Source organism: Spermophilus citellus, assembly GCF_964194105.1.
Source record: "Spermophilus citellus genome assembly, chromosome: 11".
NCBI lineage: Eukaryota > Metazoa > Chordata > Mammalia > Rodentia > Sciuridae > Spermophilus > Spermophilus citellus.
In genome coordinates this window covers 64,817,506-64,835,697 of record NC_138192.1, presented here as the reverse complement: position 1 = coordinate 64,835,697, position 18,192 = coordinate 64,817,506, and positions in this window count along the sequence as shown.

Sequence of the window (18,192 nt, the reverse complement as noted above, 5' to 3'; positions counted from 1 at the left end):
TGTAAACATCTTCATGGCCAACCCTGCATTGTCCTTCCTATAACTAACCCAATAGTCCCCTAATCAATTAATTTGCTGTGTCTCTCATTTCCACTGTAACTCTGATACTTATAAGCTCATGCATATCAATCTCCAAAGTTCTCTACCTTGAAAATATCACTTCTATAATCCCCCATGACTGGCGAGCTTCCCATCTGACATTACCCCATCCATCCATCCACCCAAATCCATCTACATTTGGTTATCAGCAAATTTCAGATTTCCCAGCCACCACATATTTTCAGCATTCTTTATATTGCACTCCAGTCCACCTGGACAGTCATTTATAATTTGTCATTTTAAAAATTGCCCTTTCTTGGCTCTGGGATTGTGGCTCAGAGGTAGAGCACTCGTCTACCATGCATGAGGCACCAGGTTCAATCCTCAGCACCACATAAAAATGAAATAAAGATATTGTGTCCACCTATAACTAAAAAATAAATGTTTAAAAAATTGCCCTTTCTGTTTTTTTCTATTTACAAAAATAAAAAGTGTTTGTGAGCACTTCATTCTTTAGTTTCACACTATCCATAATGTGGATATATGTTAAATGGCTAACCACTTCAACAGTGAGTTAATCTAGAGTCCTTTAGATATTTGCTGGTTTTGCCAACCACTATCTTCCCTCATGAGTTCCATGCTGTTTTTATTCTTTTCTGCTTCCAGGATGGTAAATGTCTTTTTAGTGAGTCACAAAAACATATTGCTGGAAGCCACTTTTAATTCATGCCTACCAAACTCACCTGGATCTTCTTGATTTGGAGCAATCCAGGACTGCCTTTCTTGTTGAGTCACTATTTGAGTCTCAGCAACCACTGATTTTCTGTTCTTTACCTTCTTTCCCCCTTACCTCTGCCCTCTATTTTCTTCTTTCCGGGCAAATGTCTTAACATCACATTTCACTAAAAAGATTAGCACCATCTGAGTTGACAATCTGGCAGAATTCCTGTGGTCTTTGCTCCTGTTACACTTTAGTCTTTATACATCTGAGCTCTCCCGCCTCCCCCCAGGCTCACACCTTATTACTTCCTCTGCAGCCTTGCCCTGCTCTCTGCTCAGCCACAGAGGACAGAACCTGAATAATTTGCCCACACATTCATATAGCTTTCAAGTGAGACAGCAGCATTTCAGACTTGAGCAACCCTGCTGCAAACTCCTGTGTTGAACCACTGTGTATACTGCCTCTCTTGCTCCTGCCTTCTCTCTCGTTCCCTCATCTCCCAATTTTCTGAAAGAATAATCTTTGAGGACTGGAGTTGTGGCTTAGTGGTAGAGTACTTGCCTCACATGTGTGAGGTACTGGGTTCAATTCTCAGAACCACATATAAATAAGTGGATAAAGTAAAGGTCCATCAGCAACTAAAAAAAATTTTAAAAAATAAAGAATAATCTTCAACTTTTGGTTAAATCTTTACTATTCTCTATAAGCTTCTACACTGTCACTTATAACCCGACTAGTGTCCTGAAGCTGTTCTAAGATGCCCTCCTCTAAAGACTTTTCTGGTTTGCATTATCCTCAACTTTTCTAGAAGATGTGGCCAAGGATATGGGAAGAGAATCTACATTTACTAAGTGACTGCTAGGTAACAGAATCTTTGTGTGTTACATAATCTAATTTAATTCTTACAACAGCTCCGTGGTTTAAGATGTATTTCTTTTTCATGGCTGTGAAAAAAAATATTTACAAAACAAATATGCTAAAGGATTTATATAAATCAGAATTTATTTGAAAACTAAAGGAACCTCTTAGGACTCAATGAAACACAAAAACTAATTTTTTAAATGAGCAAAAGATATGAACAGATACTTCACCAGAGTGGTAAACAAATAATAAAACATCATTAATTATTAGGACACTGTAAAGGTACCACCTACACACACGCTTAAATGGCCAAAACGAAGAAACAATACTAGGTGTTGATAAATACGTGATAAATAAGCTGGTGGCGGTATAAAATGGTACAACAAACTTTACAAGAGTTTGATGGTTTCTGACAAAGTTAAACATGAATTACTGTAAAATCCATGAGTCTCACTGTTAGGTATCTATCCAAGGAAAACATGTGTTTTAGTTAGCTTTGCTGTTGCTGTGACCAAAAGACCTGACAAGAACAATTAGAGGAGAAAAAGTTTATTTTGAGGCTCACAGTTTCAGAGGTCTTAGTGCATAGACAACTGGCTCCATTCCCCCAGGCTTGATGTGAGGTAGAACATCATGGTGGAAGAGTGGTGGTAGAGAAAGTAATTCAGGATAAGACAATGGGAAGCAGAAAGAGAGAGAGAGCTCTATTCAATTTGCACAAAATGTATAGCCCAAAGGCATGCCCCCAGGAACCCATATCCTCCAACCGCACTCTAACTGCCTACAGTTACCACCCAGTTAATTTCAATCAGGGGATTAATTCACTGATTGTGCTAAGGCTTTCCTAACCCAATCATTTCCTCTGAACTTTCTTGCATTGTCTCAAACATAAGCTTTTGGAGAACAGCTTATATGTAAACCATACCAACCAATGTAAATGTATGCTTATACAAAGAATTATACTTAGATATCCATACCAGTTTTATTTATACTTCAAATGTCCATTAACTGGTGAATAGATAAATAAATGTGTTAAGTTCAGAAAATGGATTAATACTCAACAGAAAAAGAAATTTACTATGATACCAGCAACAACATGCATGAAATGCACTGTGCTAAGTTAAAACAGCCAGGCACAAAAGAATACATAATTCATCCATGTGAAATTTTATGTTGATAAAAAGCAGTTTAGTAGTTGCTAAGTGCCCAGTGCTAGGAGGAAGAGGTCAGGTGTAAAAGGGATCAGGGAATACTAGGTGGTAATGAAAATGTTCTATGTCATGATTGTAGTGGGGTTTGCACAGCTACAAACGTTTGTTAAAATCATCCATAGTTCACATTAAATGGGTAAATTTCATTATATATAAACTATACTTCAGTAAAACAAATGAAAGTAGAAAAGGTACGTGAGAACATTTGGAAATAATTAACAAAGGAGTTACCTTGACTTCAACTCGTTCCCTCTTCACCCCCTCATTACCTTTTCTTCGGGTCCTTTCCCATCTCTTCAGTTTTTATTTCCACAGCAAGTGATTAGCTCTGCAAATTATCTGGCAATTTCCAATCATAAAAAGTAATTGATACAGGAATGGGAGAGGGAGACAGTCTGTGTGGAGTTGTGTGTTTCCAAGCTTCTCCTGACGAGATAGGCAAAGCTCTGTCAGAGTCAATTGTGGACGCAGCTAGGCTATCTCAGTAATGGCTGCCAGGACGGCATAGCCAACCAGATGCTCCATCAGAGCCACTCCACTTTTTTTGTTTGTTTAGTTGTAGATGAACACAATACGTTTATTTTATTTACTTATTTTTATGTGGTGCTGAGGATAGAACCCAGTGCCTCACGTGTGCCAGGTAAGCACTCTACCACTGAGCCACAACACCAGCCCCTCCATTGGTCTTTTAGGGTGACATACTTGCTCTCTTGCTCATGGTTTTCTTTTTCCATTTCCATTTCATCATTCCCTATATCTCTTCTTCATAAGCCACCTAAATTCCTTTTGGGAAAGAAAAGGAATATAAATAAGGGAAGTAAAATTATAATAATGATGATGATGCTCTAGTAATGGGGTTATTCCTATATATGGAAAGGGCTATGATGGCTTATACTCTGCTTATAGTTCTTTTCCCAAAACACAAAGGTAATTAGTATTTCCCAGTACCCATGTGTAATGGTCTGGAATTATAGGGGAAAAAATGAAATATGTTCTCATTTGTTTTTTACCTATAGAAAAAGGCTAACTGCTGCACTTGCCAAGGCAGCCTCATTTGAACCTCTAACTTGAGGAGCTTTTCACACCCCCTCAGGAGTGATAATGTTCTGATAGAGAGGATGCTTTCCAAGTTGCCCCTCTAGATCATCTCTCTCCCTCTGTTTTCTTTGAACTACATCAATGGGCATCTTTTTCTCTATCATCTGTTTCAATCTGACGGATGGAAGTTACCAATAGGAGAGTGTGAGGGTAATGAAGTTGGGTATTTATTCCCATGGCTCTCATTATACCAACCCACACATTAACTGAATTTTTCCCTCAAAAACCACATTTCAGTCAGGCACCTCCCTTTCCACCCAACACTGTATCAATTGTCTCTAGCATCCATGGGGTACTTTCTCCCCTTTGTCCTGCCTGCCTAAGCATGGTAGAGCAAACCCCATAGGGTTTCACCATTCCTTGTTGGTTTCCCCTAACTCTGTTGCAGGGAGTTGAATGGTAGCCCCCAAGTCGATAGTTCCACATCCCAACCCTCAGAAACTATGAATGTGACCTTATTTGTTGAAAGGAAGTTTGATATCAAATTAAGGACCTTGAAATGAGGAGATAATAGCGACTATCTGGGTGGCCCCTAAATCCAATGACAAATGTCCTTATAGAAGAAAGGGAGATTTGACACTAATAGAAGCGAAATCAACTGGGAGAAATGGTGCAAAGTCGAACTAGAGGGATGTGGTCATGAGTCTAGGAAGCCCAAGAATGCCAAGAGCCACCAGAAGCTGGAGGAGATCAGGAAAGAATTCCCCCCAATGCCTCCAGAGGGGTCACAGCCCTGCTGATGCTTTTTGTTTCCAACTTCTGGTCTCCAAAACAGTGAGAGAATAAAATTCTCTTGTTTTAATCAATAAAGGTTATGCTAATTTGTTATAGCAGCTCTAGAAAACAAGTATACCTACCCTTACCTATACAGTTTGTGGGTTCCATCAATTTCCTGCCAAGATTTGCTGCATACATTTAGCAATGAGCAAGTGTCTCATTAGTATAACTCTGAACTCAAGGAGTTTTCTGGTAATATGAAGTGCAAAATTGGGGTGGGACTGAAATTGGTGCAACCACTATGGAAAGCAGTATGGAGATTCCTCAGAAAACTTAGAATGGAGCCACCATTTGACTCAGCTATCCCACTCCTTGTTATACATCCAAAGGAGTTAAAATCAACATACTACTAGTGATGCAGCCACATCAGTGTTTATAGCATCTTAATTCACAATAGCTAAGCTATGGAAACAATCTAAATGCCCTTCAACAGAGGAATAAAATGTGGGATACACACACACACACAAAATAAATATTACTTGACCATAAATAGGAATGAAATTATGGCATTTTCCAGTAAATGGATTGATCTGGAAACTATCATGCTATATGAAATAAGCCAGTCCCAAAAAAAAAAAAGGGTTGAATGTTTCACTAATATGTGGATACTAACACACAATAAAGAAGGAGAGGGGGAGAATAGATATTCAGTAGATTAGACAAAGGAAAATGAAGGGAAGAGAGGGTGGTAGAAGAAGGAAAGACAGTAAAATCAATCCAAAATAATTTTCTTATGTACTTACATGAATACGCCATGGTGAATCCCACCATCATGTACATCCATAAGAATAGGGTCCTAATTAAAATAAGATATATTCCAGGGCTGAAACTATAGCTCAGTGGAAGAGTGCTTGCTTAGCATGTGTGAGGCACTGTGTTCAATCCTTAGCACCACATAAAATAAACAAATAAATAAAGACATTCTGTTAAAAAAAAGCAAGTGATGAAAAAAGGAAAAACCAATAAAAATATATTCCATGATTGTATATCAAAATGAATTCTACTGTCATGTATAACTAAAAAAAGAAAAAGAAATAAAAAATTGGCATTTATGGTACTTATTAAATAATCTTTAAATTTGTTTTCGCTAATAACTTTCTACATAGCATGAAGTAGGTCTAGATGCATAAAGTAAGCTACAAAGTCCCCTAACGACTGTATTGTGGGGTTATTTCTCTTTTAAGATAGTCCCAAATTAAAGATTACAATTTTAAAAATGTTCTGTAAAAATTCCTGTACAGTGGGAGTTGATACCTAAAAAAAGAAACAAAAAACATTTAAAAAAGAGACTTTCAGCTAGTTTCATGAATGGTAAGTTTCATGTCTAATGTCCCAAACTATGATTAAACCAAGAATAGAGTAGGTAGCCTGCTAAAACCATGCTTTTGGCGAAGGCAGGCCAACAGACGGCAGCATGAACGTTGTTTGCAGACAAGTAGAGTCATGACACAGTCCAGGGAAGATAGTCAGAGAAGGGTCTTAGGACAGCTCTGTGGGGAAGAACCTGTATTTAAGGAGCAAAGGGAAGGAACAGAAAGCAGTCAGCAAGCCAGGAGGAGAACCAGGAGAGTGAGGAGGTGCAAGAGACCTGAAAATATGTGGCGATGGTAAATAGGAGCCTCAGAGGTTTAGAAGAGTAAGTACTAATAAAAAAGGGCGGTTAATTGGGGACTTTCAGGAAAGTGCCTGAGACAAAAACCAGATTGCTAGAGAAGGGTCTGCTGACTACTGATAAGGGTCCACAGTGCTGGGTCAACTTTCAAATACACAAACAGCAATGCTTTCAGAGCAGCAGACTCTCAGAGCTGGCTCCCCAGTCACGTCTCTGGGGAGCTTTTAAACATTACCAACACTGGGGACCCATCCAGAACAATCAAATCAGAATCTGGGGAGTGGAAATCAGGCATTACTAGTATTTAGAAGTTCCCAGGATGTTGTCATGAGCATCCATGACTGAGAATCACTGCGGTGGAGAGGCTTATTCACAAACTACCGCCCAGGCCTAAATCCAACGTGTTGACTGTTTTTACACAAGAAGTTTGTTGGAAAACAGCTACACCCATTCGTCAGCTGCAATATTGTCAGTGGCTGCTCTCACGCTACAATCACAGAGCTGAGTAGCTGTGATGGAGACGGCATGGCACACAAGGGTGAAAATATTACCTACCCAACCCTTGTTAGAAATAGTTGGCAGATCTGTGGTGTACAGTAGGATTGCTCAGACTCGGAACTTTAGAAACTTTTGATAGAATATACTACTTCATAGTTGGGAACTGTCCTGTGGATTCACAGCACCCCGGGCCTCCAGCACTAGATGCCAGAGCATCTCCACCCCCACTTTTCACCCAGCCTTGACAATCAAAATGCCAAATGTCTCATGGGGTACAAAGTCACCCTGATTGAGAAACACATTACAGAGTATACAAGAATGTACAATCAATTCTTGTTATTCATGGTAGATGTTTTCTGTGAAGTCCTGGTACACACTGAATTAGGGAATATTGAGCCATTTTTTTCCTAGGGGAAATATGGTCACCACATTTTTTTTTTTTTTTGTCAAATGATCAGTTCATAACCTTGTTTTATGTGTGTTTCTGCTTAAAAACACTATATTTAATATATATTTCCTACAAATTATTATGTATGATATGTATTTAACATTAATTTCTTGTAATAAAACATAGTCTAGGGGTTTAACATTTTCCTGACCCTGTATAATATGTTAATGAATTTTGTTAGTTTTTTGCCTCATGTTTTAGTAAACTTTTTCACTGCTGTGACTAAAAGATCTGACCAGAATAATTGTAGAGGAAGGAAAGCTTATTTAGGGGCTCATGGTTTTGAAGGTTTCAGTCTATGGACAGCAGGCTCCATTCCTCTGGGCTCTAGGTGAGGCCAAAACATCATGGCAGAGGAGTGTGGCAGAGGGACACAGCTCACTTGATGATCAGACAGCAGAGAGAGAGACTCCCCTCACCAGATACAAAATACATATCCCAAAGGCACACCCCCAATGACCTACCTCCTCCAGCTGCACCCTTCCTGCTTTCAGTTATCACTCAGTTAATTCCATCAGGGGATTAATCCACTGATTGGGTTAAGGCTCTCATCACGCAATCATTTCTCCTCTAGACCTTCTTGCATCATCTCACATATGAGCTTTGAGACCTCACATCTAAACCATAGCACCTCACAATTCATTATCTCATATGAGTACACAAATTCAACCACTTTTCCACAGCTTCAGCATTCACTAGAGATGCTACAAGCACTTTTAAGTTATCTCATGTAAGGATTGATGAATTTCCTCTTTCTTTTACTGTGTTACAGTATTGATTCATTGACATTGAATTCATGGTCAACAGCACTGTAACACATTTCAATAAGCTAGCATATCTCATTTGGCACACATATCGTTCTCCATGATGCATAACACATTATTTTTCTTTCTTTCTTTCTTTTAATACTCGGGCTTGAACCCAGGGGTGTTCTACCACTGAGGTACATCAACCAACCCTTTCTATGTTTTTTTTTTTTTTTTAATTTGAGACAAGGTCACACCAAGTTGCTTAGGGCCTCGATAAATTGCTGGGACTGGCTTTGAACTTGCAATCCTCCCATCTCAGCCTCCCAAATTGCTGGAATTTCAGGCATGCACCACCAGAACCGGCATAACACAGTCTTCTTGTGTTTTGGAACTTTAGACAGTATTTCAGTACTGTAGCTGGAACCATTTTAAGCAGTGACATCATCAACAAAAAGTACAAAAAAATGCAAAAAAAGAAAAGGCAACAAATAGACTGCAAAACGGATAGTGTCTACAGTAGGAGAACTGAAACAAAGAGAGCAGAGCAGCGCCATGTTCAACTTCAGCACGACAGGGGACTCAGATTTTTCACCTCTCTGTGCATGTACACAAATGACTGCAAAAGAACAACAAATTGTTGGTTTTGAAATAATAAAAGAAAAAATTGATAGACTAAATAATGAATACTGACTATAAAACACACCAACACTAAGCTACCAGATTATCAACTACTTATCTTTACATATCCATTTCTTGATACATAGGTTCATTCAATAAAGAGTTGTCTAATACATTCATAAATACTCAGAACAAGGTATTCCAATATGCCACGGTCCTTTAAAAATTAAACAATATTTACATAGGACATGAAGATTTGGAAGAATTTCCAAAGACCTAGTGATTTTACTGACTGCTCCATACCATCTGAAGAAACTGGAAACAGCAACTGGTTAACCCAATGTGGCAGAAACAGATGAAACTATAGAGACAAGTAAAGAGGGTGACAGATATGAAGACTGGGGAGTTTGCAGGGTCTCTTCAGCCTAGGGGTGTTTGGGAGATGGATGGCCAGCTCTATATGTCTCAAGAAGAGTCATACTACCTCTGTAATTGAACCTAAAGATTCAGTTCATCACAAAGTGGTGGTAACTTTTATCAGCAAAGAGTAAATTCTTCATATTTGTATATCACCCAAGAGTTCTACGCTATCTGGAGTTTTTACAAAGAATTCTAGTTCTCTTGGCAATCATTTCAAATACCACAAATATTTTTAATAATGTCCAAGATTACTATAATAATGGCAATAATGTGGGCATACATTTCAAAATTAGCAATAAGAGCTAGAGTACACATGGTGCTTATTATTTAGCAGACCCCCTTCTCAGTGATTTTATATATAAATTTATTTAGTATTCACAACAATTTATGAGTAAAAACAATATTATCCTACTCATCTTATATTAAGGAAACTTAGGCATGTAGAAGCTAAATAACTTGCCTATGGTTGCACAGTAATTAACAACATGGGCTCATTAAGAACAACAAAACAGAATTCTGAGAGTTGATGGATATATTAATTAGCATGATTGTCATAAGCACTTCACAATGTATACATACATCAAAAATCAGATTTTACTCTTTTTTATTTGTTTGTTTTTAAATATTTTTATTTTTTAGTTGTAGTTGGACACAATGTCTTTATATTATTTATTTATTTTTATGTGGTGCTGAGGATCAAACCCACGGTCTCGCACATGCTAGGCGAGCGCCCTACCACTGAGCCACAACCTCAGCCCCCAGATTGTACTCTTAAATACATAATTTTTTTGGTCCATCACACCTTAGAAAAGTGGGAAATTAAATAAGCAAATAAATAAAAAATAGTGTTGGAGTTCAAACCTAATTCAGACTGCAGACTCCCATCAAACGCCATTAGATGCCCAACATCAAGAGACTGCACTATCATTTCATATGATTAGCAAATTCATCTTTGGCCAGATTTTCTGATTTTGCAGGCCTAACAACCATTCAGTGATATTTGTTGATCATGTACCTACTGAACACTGATAAAATACAACATTTTGTTGCCCTTGGGGGAGTTCATAGATTTTTTTACTAAAGCCTTATGAGAAAGATTAAGATATCTTATTCTCTGCTTTGTCTTTGTTCTTATTTGGTATCTGATTCATATTGTCATCTTCTCTTTCTCTTTTTCACTAATATTGCTTTTTTCAAAATTAGTTACAGTATGAAAAATAAAGCCATGCCTTTGTTATAGGGACTACATACATCATGGGAATAGATCAGGACTAATAGTCAAAGTGATAGTAACCATTTTCATGAGAACGAAAACACGATCCTGGAAAGCTCAGGAGATATTGGGGCATAAATGGAAGGAAACAATTGTTTCAACTAAGACATGCTTTACTACACATAAACTAAGATGATTTAAGGGCAGGAACAGCTTCATACAGTGGCTGTCAGAGGAACCTAGAAAACATATTCTATTTTGCTCACAACAAAATTAATCATGTGCAGAATGGCTAAATCTGATAGACATTTCTCATCTAGCACTTGTGGCTGCATATCACTCTCAGTGCCAAAAAGCAGACAAGACACGACTGGAACACAGGGGAGTGTTTATACTCTTGTTTATATTCCTTAAGACAAAAGAAATTTCTGAGTAAACCAAACCTATCAGAATGTTGCTATCAGGGGAAAATAATCAATCAGTTTTTTGTAGAATAGATTTATTAAATAAACTAGCCTAAATGGAAGCAATTAATGCATGATGCTTTGGGAGGCATGTCTGACCTTTAAGATAACCATGCAAAGAAGCTTTGATTTGGGGCAGGACTGTGTGGAAAAAATACAAGAAGGGATGCTCATCAGCTATGAATTAAATTGCCACTTCTGTCCTTGACGAATTTCTGTCCTTCAAAGTCTCCTCAAATTTTTCAGCTTCCTGATATTTAAAAGAACTAAAATAAAAGCCGATGGGAGGTAATTAGCAGAACATTAGCAGAATGGTAAGTAGTGACTATTTTCCCAAAGCAGGCTGACCTCATTCAACAACAACAAAACATATTCAGTATGTGAAAGGAAATGGAGGAGCTTTACTTATTGTGTGCCTTAAATATAGTCTAATCTAACGAAACAAGAATGAAATAATTTTGAGGGGGGATGAGTGAAGGCATGGGGTTATTTTCTCTCTTCAATATGATCATATATTCTCAGTCAAATGTCTCCAGACATTTGAAATATGTGCTTATACTTTGAAAATTTGGAATTTTTAGGACATAACGTTTGCTATTGCATGTTCTAATGTTATAACATGACATTATACCAGAATATCTAAAGTCAAGGACCTATATCAAAAATACATCTTATTTTCTATTTGCTCCCTACTTATTATTCCTTTAATTTTAAATTCATGAAAAATATCTCCTATCTCAGATGCAAAGTTCCAAGAAGTACATGGGGGTACTCTGTTAATAGTGTGAAAATTAAACTGGAAGTGTATATAAGTTTTGAAATGGGGTTACTAAGAAAATGAGGAACACTCCCAGTTCTGTTAAAAATAGGGTAGAGTCTCATCTGTCTAGGCTGGTTTGGGTGTGGCCTCAACTAGAGGCAGGAGGATGGACGAGAATAGATGACCGCACAGTCCCTGACTTCCTGAGAACTCTACAATTCTAGAAACATTGGACTCAGGCACCATGAAATCGAGGGAGAGAAAAACATTTCTGAGTTTTTATCAGCCATAAGAGTCTAAGAAGAAAACACATTCTTCATTCCTCTAGGTTTCCATAACTGAACAACAGTTACGGAAGGGGTTACTATAGGGTAACCTCGTTTTGCACGATCCATGTGTTCATTAAGGGTGTGCTAGAAAGGATCTCAGAAATTATCCAGCCTTAGGCAGACCTTCATATAAGTATGGGAATAACAATTTTGAGAGAGTGAATCCCCCGGGGATGCAGTGAGGAGCATTCTGCTTTAAGGAACTCTATATTGGCTCCTTTAATTAAGAAAATACTCAACCTTTGGTTTGCTTTTTGTTTGCTTGTTTGTCCATAAATCTGGTTTTCCTAAACAGAGGTACTCTTGCACTGTTTCATTTTCACTGCCACATTTAAGAATTTTAAAAAATTGATGGAATATTTATTGAGGGTATGTATGATTGTGCTGCTACTAAAATTGTAATGATAAAAACTATGCAACATGGAAATATGCAAATGAAATGTTACACAGAAAAAGAAAAATGGTCTAGGAGTATAGCTTAGTGGTAGAGCACTTGACTAACATGCATGAGGCCCTGGGTTCCATTCATAGCAAAAAGAATGAATGAATGAATGAACTTAGATACATGAAAATGGTAGAACCTAAAACTGGGCATTTGCTATAATTAAAACTATATTAAAATCAGGATTACATGTGAATTAAGACGCTTTTACAAGATGTGAGTAGGTAAAAACACAATGTTACATACAATTTACATAAGTGTGCTTACTAATTACAAGCTAATTATAAAAGTAACTAAATATTCATATTTTCTGTTGGATCTTTGCTGAAAGGGAAATAATAAAGAATCATGAATGTATTGGGTAGACAGTTCAAATCCTGATTTCTCCACTCTGAAGCCTTAGGCCAGACATACCTTATACCGTTTTGTCTTCTCATCTACAAATGCAAAGATAATAACCTATATTACAGGGAGATTGTAAAGGTTAAGTGAGACAATTTTTAGCAAGTTGCAGAAGTTGCATACAAGATATTAAGATATTTATGGTACCTAAATAAAATTAATTAATTAATTAATAATTTTAAAATGGTATTAATTTAAAAAAACTATATTCATGGAAGTTAAATGTGAGACAAGAAGGAAATGGCTATTTTCTGAACTGGATCCTGGTAAGGCATCAGGATCTGACCACTTTGACCATTTTACCCAACTTACATTCCTCAGGGGTTTTGTAGGTAACTATATGAGTAGGAAACCCAGGCATTTACCAAGCAATCTAGGCTTCCGACACAGCACTCACTCAGGGGTGTTAGCTCCTTCTTTGAGCACATAAAAGACAAATCTTTCAAAGACTTGGGATATCCTAATGATTGCACACTGGTAAACACCACTACTCTGTAATCTCATTGCCTAGGAATCTGACTTCCTTCTAGACACAAGGATGCAGGTACTGGCTTTCTAAATGCTGGATTAGATCCCAACACCCTCCCACCCCCACCTCTCTGGCCAAACATCTCCCAAATACAAAAAAAAAAAAAAATCCAATGAAAGCATCTTGACAGCACAAGATTATTTGCATTTCATTATCTCTGCTATGTTGATCACAATATATACCAAGCACAGAAAGTCCTGACAAAGATTGGATGGTTTACAATCACTGCATCCTGCATAGTGCATACAGGAAATGGAAACAATTGAGGTTCATATGAGATGGAATTTAGTCCTCTAGACAGATTTACAGTCTTGCTTATGCTCCAATATCCATTAGAGTGGGAAGGTTGCAAGCATAAAAAGGTTCATGCAATCCTAGGAGCATAATTTGATGGAGAATAATATCCCCCCAAGTGCAGGTGAACGGTTTAGTGTCAATCTAATTGAAAGCTACCACACTAGGGTGAATTTTAGGTCCCCAGTGTTGTTCAAATTCCCTATCAGTGACAAAATGGAATTGGGAAAATGCTGAATTCTGGTAAGAGAGCAAACATGACAAGATTATTAACACTTAAAAAAATACAGAAAGAAAACTGAAGCTGTTCTTAGAGATATGTGTAAAACAAAGGATTTTAATAGAAATTGTGAAGGCAACATTAACATGTGCTCTGAAATTAAAATAGTCTCTACTGACATAATAGGAGAAATGATGATCCAGACACAAACATGAATACATGGACTTGAGATCATAATGGAACACAAATTAAAGATACAGACAAGTCAATAGGGAATAGGTCTTGTTACTTTTATAATAATAGAACAGGATACTATCTTAAAAGAAGGGTAGATTATAAGAATTTGGTAGTGCACATAGTTTATTGAATATGAGACAGCACCTTACTAGACTGACTATCCAATTGACTCATCATGTAGTAAATTATTGGAGACATACAAATTCATTTAAATATTAGAAGATATTTAAAATAAAGATGAAAGTCCTGGGCTTACTTAGTCAATAGAAAAGATGCTTGAGCATCTCAGAGCACTCACTGAACATTATTCATCTCCCACAGGGCAGAATCTGATTTCTTAATGTCATAAATTGCACTTCGGGCACCTAAAAGGAAGGAGGGATTTCTTGATAATAAAAATGACTAAATAATTTGAATACGTGTTTGAAGAAAGGTATATGGTTCTATAAGACCTAGAGGTCAATGATAAATGAGAATCTCTGCCTTATGTGTGCTAGATGCTAAGAAGTACCAAGGTGTTAAATCAGAGAATGCCTAGAGATTTAAGCTTTGGAAGTTTTGTATGCTGCTAGCATTTTGACTTGATTCCTACCTTTGGTCCATTGCTTTTGAGTGTGTGTATGCTCTTCTGAGATGATCTCATCTCCTGTTTTGATTTCAGCTACAACTCATACACTGTGGCTGACTCCCAAATCTATCTCCATCTCTGATCTTTTATCTTACTTTCAGCCCACCAGACACCAAAACATGGTGGACACATTCCTCAGATACTCACTAACATCTCAAAATCAGTACCTCTTCAAATAAATACATTTAAACAAATGTTCATGACAGTACTATTCACAGTAGCCAAAGACACAAATAACCCAACTATCCATGAACAGAGAGATGAATAAGCAAGTTGTGGTATGTATGTGTATATACACATACCCAAATATATACATACATACAGTGGAATATTATTCAGCTATTAAAAGGAATGAAGCACTATTATACACTAAAATGTGATAAACTTCAAAACATTATGCTAAATTAAAGAAGTTAGACAAAAATATATATTATGTGATTCCATTTATATGAATATCCAGAATTGGTAAATCCACAAAGAGAAAGCAGATTGTTGATAGTCAGGGGCTAGGAGAAGAGGAGAATGGGGAGAATCTGCTTAAGGGGTAATTTTCTGAATTAACTTTCATGTAGTTTACAAAGTTTATTGTATGAGTAAACAGGAAGAGCAAGTAAAAGACTAATAAGATGTATTCATTTGAAGTTCCTATACATATTACTGTGGTAATCAGCCTTCAATATGGCCTCTAAAGGTCCCCACATCCTGACATTCACCTTCTTATATGGTCAGTCCCTTGTCAAATTATGACTAAAAGAATATGGCAGAATTGATGATATGTCTCTCATGAGATGAAGTTACAAAAGACACTGCAGCTTCTCTTTTGCTTGGCCATATATTCTCTCTCTGTCTCGGTCTCTCTCTCTTATAATTTACTCTGGACACAGCCAGATACCCTGTTCTAAGCAGCTGCACGGAGACAGGCTCAAATAGCCAACTACTGAGGACACCAGTCAACAGCCATATGAGTGAGTTTGGAAGTAAGTCTTCCAGTCCCAGTCAAATCTTCCAGTTCCAGGTGAATAAACTCAATCTCTTGAAAGATTCTGTTATGGTTTGGATTGTGGTGTCTCAATAAAGTTCACGTGTGAGTCAATGGAACAACATTCAGAGGTGAAATGATTTTAGCTTATGAGAGTTGTGACCTAATCAGTGAATTAACCCACTGATACAGATTAACTGCGTGGTAACTGTAGGTAGATAGGGTGTGGCTGGAGGAAGTGGGTCACTGGGGGCTTGCATTTTGTTTTTACATTTCATTCCTGGTGAGCAGAGCTCTGTTTCTGCTTTCTATTGCCATGTCCTAAGCTGCTATCCTTTGCCATGATTTTCTGCCTCACCTTGGGACCAGAGCTGTGGAACCCATGAATCAAAATAAACTCTTCCTCCTCTACATTGTTCTTGTCAGGTCTTTTGGTAACAGGAATGAAAAAGATAACTAACACCGACTCTGAGCCAGAACCACCCTCTAAGCCATTCCTAAATACCTGGCCCTCAGAAACCATGTGAGATAATGAATATTTGTTGTTTAAAATGATACATTTTGGGTAGAAGTTTTAAGCAGCAATAGATAACTAACCCAGTTAAAGTCAAGATTTCATGTCTTATTCATACCCCAAAAGATTTCACTTCTTTAAACCAACCACCATGAATGGGATGAATTCAACACATGAATTCCAGGAGATCTTTAGACCATAGCAGCTTGCACTTGGAATTATAAGTTATAAGGAATTATCTGTAGTTCTCTAATTAAGTTTATTAAGTAGTGTGTGCCTATAAGGTTTTGATGAACTCAAGTTCTGCATGAGTTTCTCAAAACCCTTATAAGCACACACACTTTTGTACACACTGGTCTTTTTGCCTAAATACTCTAACTTTCCCTACTTATTCCAACTATATCCCTATCTTCTAGGCGAATCAACTTGATTGATGTTCAGAGAGAGGTTCAGACTAGGTGCCATGGGAGGAACACTCCATCCTACCTGGTGGTTGAAGGAAGCTTAGATGGAGCTAAGTCTTAAGGAAAGAGCAAGAGTGAGCCAGGTGAAGAAGGTGAAAGATGCTCTAGGCAGATGGTCAGAAAAGGCCAAAGCTGGTTGGAAGTCTACAACTATATGATGAGGATTGGAAGGACCAGACTTGGAAGAGAAAAAAGAGCTCTAACCGAAGAGGTAACACAGTGGAAGGAAACAAATCTCTATTGGGAAATGAACTCTAGGGGAAAATGGGAAGGAACTGGTCAGGAAGTGAGTTACGAATTATGGTAAGAAGTGTGAACTAAATAGTGCCTCTCAAACTCTAGTGCATATTACTATTTATTACTAAGAAAATACTTTTAACTAGTAATGACATATAAGATTTAATTTCTTAAGTCAGAGCTCCACAAACTAAGGGTCTGAGTATAAATATTTGAGAGCCTCAGGCTGGGAGATGGATACATATCCTTTGGTGAAGACTATAAACAATTCCCTAACTGCCACAAAACCTCATCATAAATTATCAGTATTGTTTCCCTTTATCCATATTTGTTCAATCCTCTAAGAATTCTAACATTTTATCAGTCACATTTTCATCCTGTAAAAACTTGTTGCCTTTCCGTTGAAATGCTCAGTAATTATATCATACTCATAGTCAGGGAGTATGGAAGCAAGACAACTCACCAATCAGAAATCCAAGTTCTGCGTGAGGTCTTTCCATGATCTTAAAGCCCATGAACAATTCACTGATACTCTAGCACAAGGTTGTTTTTTTTTTTGTTTGTTTGTTTTGTTTTGTTTTGTTTTTGTTGTTGATGTAGTGAAATGGCTAATTTTATCCTTCAATTATTTCAATAATTTCAATATTCTCAGGCAGATGACATTAGAATAAAGGCATTAATCAAAACTAATTTGTTTGGCCCACTTATGATCAATTATAATAAGAAAATGTTTACCTTTGGGTATATGAGAAACCAGATTGGAGATCCTGGATGGAATGGTTCATGTCTCAAGGTTTTCTTTTGTGAGAATATAACCCTCCACTTTGCACCCCATGCAGGTGCTATTAGCTGATCCATTCTTATTCGTTATGTCTCAGTGGAGAGTTTCTCCTGATTATTCAAAAAATTTAACACAACTCCTACAGTTGATCTGTTCCCATTAACTGTTGCTTTCTTCATAGGCGTTATGATGATTTGTCACTGTCTTATCCCTGTTGACCTCACTGGATCCTGAACTTCATGGAAGCAGAGACCAAGTGTGCTGTAGGTCCATTGTCCTGCTCATAGAAAATGCTTCTTCAGGGTTGATGAATGTGTGGATATATAAATTCTATTGGGGAAAAAACCACTCAGGGGCTCATCCTCTCCTAGGAATGATCTTAGCACAAAATTTTCATTAAATTTTTTTTCATGAGCTCTTTCCCCCAAATGTGGTAAGTATGTAGAACACATTTTAAAGAATATTGTTTTTAATTTATAGTTTAAAAAGCTAGCTGACCTAATTGTTTTTTAAGAGAGAAATGCCTAATTTAGATCTGGGAAGACATATATAAGAGTCCTGTTTAAAAAAAAAAAAATCATCCAATGCCAAAATGTGAAGGAGCTCCCCTAGCCAAAGATGGAACAATTTAAGCATGAACAAGAACA